The 3,295-nt window shown below is 42.7% G+C and overlaps 1 non-coding gene across 1 annotated transcript; it reads left to right on the top strand.

Annotated features, from left to right (window-relative positions):
• The first annotated feature begins 2,945 nt into the window (after positions 1–2,945).
• On the top strand, positions 2,946–3,074 carry LOC127206714 (small nucleolar RNA SNORA61). Its single transcript, XR_007832821.1, has one exon. It is a non-coding gene; the product is annotated as a small nucleolar RNA SNORA61 (small nucleolar RNA).
• Positions 3,075–3,295: the final 221 nt, after the last annotated feature.

The raw sequence follows: 3,295 nt of genomic DNA, 5'->3' as shown, positions 1-3,295 counted from the left end.
CTGTCATTCCTTCTCATCACCTCCTGTCTTCAGGATCATAAAGGGATGTGTTTACAATGCAGTCTGCAGATGTGCACGTCTTCTCCAGGGGGGCCTAATGTAATCACTAACAGTTGTTTGCAGAGTGGATGCTGCTGCAGCATACAATCCCATGAGGTGTAGTAGCTGTCTTCCAGCTTGGGCCTTTTCCCTGTGGTCAAGGGTTTGGGAAGGACTTGGTATGGAGGCTGAGTTAGTAAGATGTGGTGTCGTTTTCTTGAGAAGTACCAAAGTATCAGAAGAGGAAGGCTACTTATCATAGTCCTGGGGATTTTGACAGAGTAGGGGAGAATCACAGAGTGTGCAGTGGACGCCCCCCCTTTCCACTTCCTCACCTGGTATTTGCATCACTGGTATTTGATCGTGCTTCTACACATATGGAGAATACGGGTTCCATCAGAACTGGGCTGTCCTCACTTTCCAGCATAAGTTTCTGAAGCACTTAATACGTTTATGGACAGTGTTTCATTATAGCTCCACTCCAGACCCTCTACTTCACATGGATAATAACCCACCTGTCCTTATGACTCATGCATTGCACACCTCGATCTGCAGTCATGGGTCTGGTTGCGCTTCGAACAGCCTCTGCAGCCAGCCCCTACTTTTGCATTGCTGGCTTTGTGTCATAAAACCCAGTGTGGTTCCCACTTTCTCCTCAGTTTCCCCCCCAATTAAAGGAGCTCCACCTTGTCCTTCCTGAAGCCCGGGCATTGGCCAGAACTGTCGCTGAACAGGACAGGGAGAGCTGAGGACAGTGACATCTTTGGCTTTAGGGTACAAGCTTTATCATGTGGGAATGGTGTGGCTTGGGGGGTTGGGAAAGAGATGGTAAAGAGCTGCTAAGAGCCTTGTTCTGAGCCTGGGAGCCTCCACCTCTTGGCCAGATGCCAGCCCTGCTGGGTAATGGCTAGATATTAGTAGCAATTACAAGAGACTGAGTGAAGAGGGTGTGAAATGAGAACGCAGGCTCCGTCAACCCAGATGCAGTGAACAAGTGTTAACAATGCCGTCATGCGTGTCAAGGGCAACAAAAAGGCCAAATATAAACTTGCTTTGGAAGTCATAGCTTCTATTTTTTCACATTACGAGAAGGAACTGGCAGGGGTCCTGGGAAAGAATCAAACCAACTTCATGCAATTTTCCATCTATTACAACAACATATATCCCTAAGTAATTGGGTGAGTGAATTTTAATAAAATTCTTCGGGGATAGAAAGTCATCTCAGTGATATTACTAGTTTTGGTGTCCTAGTTTACATTATTGCTCAAACATATAAATCTCTCATTTGGCTATAGAAAGCCAAAGAGTGTTCTGAGAGCCACACAGTACGTGATGCTTTGCTGCGTGTCTACACAGAACAGAATGTTTCTGTAGATGCTTTCCATGGGACTCTCCTTCACTGTGTCCGTGTGTCCCTTGAGGTCCACTTCTGAGCTTGTTGTAAAACATAACGTCTATCTAATACTACCATCGTGTATTACTACTCTCGGGCAACTTTTTGTGGGAGAGACCTGAAATATGTGCGTGGCTCACAGACCTGGCTAAATGTTTACTACATACCATCACGGCATTCGTGTTAGTGCTTATCAGGCCACAGCAGACATGTTAGCTTGTTTTTGTAGCCCATCTGTTTTGCTAGAATCCTTTGACTCGAGAGGCACTGAAGCACAGGGAAGTGCTGACAAGAGTAGTCTAAACACAGTGGCTGTTATTTCTGAGATGGAAATTGCAGGTGACTTTTCCTTTCTTTTTGTCTTTCTTTCTATAGGTCCCAAGGTAGGAAGTTTATATTGCTAAGTGTTTTGTCTAAATCAGGGTCTCCCCTAAGTCATTTGTGTTCTCTATTATATAATATTGTCATAGGGATCCTGGAAGAGACAGCCTATCATTACCTCCACTTTAATTAAATTAAAATAAAATTCAAAGAGTTTAGATAAAATGTCCCAAGGATTTGTAAGTGGTGGAGCCAAAATTCAAATTCTTGTGTAATCCTGATGAGGAACCTCAGCCTTTGCCTCTGTGTTAAATTTTACTTTTCATAATCAGAAGACCCCTCCACCGGTGCACACATTACTTCCTCTAAGAATAAATAATAAACATCCTTACTGCATGCAACAGGTAAGGGAAAGGCATACATCAAGTGTGCACCCACAATTCCAGGTGCAAGTACCAAGACTACAGTCTAACACCTGGCTGTGGGGGGAAAGGACCAGTTTAAGTCAAAACTCACCATTTTAAATCAGAAAAATGTTATTTCAACATTTGAAATTTAGAAATACTTTAGGAAAAAGAATTAAAGAATCAGCATTGGAAATTATTAGAATAATGAAAATAAATCTTTAGGAAAAGACAATATAAATTGGTTTGGTTTTGCCTTTTTGTTGCTATTGCATTTTTTTTTTCCTGAAGAAGTCCACAAAAAGATGAAGCCAAGGTTTTGAAATACAGGAGGAATTATGGTGTGGTTAGCAGAGGAAGCTCTCCAATCTCAAACTACATCTGAAATATTGCATTTACTTCTGGGTACCACATTTAGGAGAGGCTTTGATCAACCTGAGTGTGTCAGATACAGCTGAATACGATGGAGCAGACCTAGAAGGGGTGACGCACAGGTCTCAGTTGAAGAAGCTCTGGCTGCTCCAGAAAAAGGGCGGGAGAAGACAAAAGAGCTGTGCCCAAACCTGTGAAGCTTGGTCATGTCGAAGAGGGGCCTGACTTGTTCTGTGTCATGCAAGAACGCAGAAGCCAGACTGATGAGGTTAGATGTTATATCATTCTAAAAAGAAACCTAGAGACTACTAAAGCAAGCACAACCAATCAAGTTCCCTGGGACCAGTCAAATAGAAGGCTCTGATTCACAGCTTAAACGGTAGAAGTTTCTTAGCCAGTTGAAAATAATAAGAGTCACCCTCTATTTCTCTTTCCCATTAGATCTTAATGCTGAGCTCAGTGGTCGTAATGGAGGAAGAGAACACTAAAGCTGGTCTCACCTAAGTCTAGTCTAGTATACAGAATAGGGCCAGATTTGAAGAAGCCTGAATGCTCTGTGTAAAATGAGACAATCTGAGAATTAAAGAGAAGAATGTGAAAAAATTAAATGTTAAAAATAAAATAAAAAGGATAATACAGGCGGTAAACTTCAAACCCCTACCCAGATCTAGCCAACGGACAGAACATTCTCCACAGTTGAATGGAGAGTGGGGTCTGACTTTCACATGAACTCTGGTGCCCCGTATTTGACCACATCCCCTGTATG

This window comes from Acomys russatus, chromosome 23 (genome assembly GCF_903995435.1).
Source record: "Acomys russatus chromosome 23, mAcoRus1.1, whole genome shotgun sequence".
In the NCBI taxonomy this organism is placed as follows: Eukaryota; Metazoa; Chordata; class Mammalia; order Rodentia; family Muridae; genus Acomys; species Acomys russatus.
Note: the sequence above shows the minus strand (reverse complement) of the source record. Positions and strands in the feature narration are given on the sequence as shown.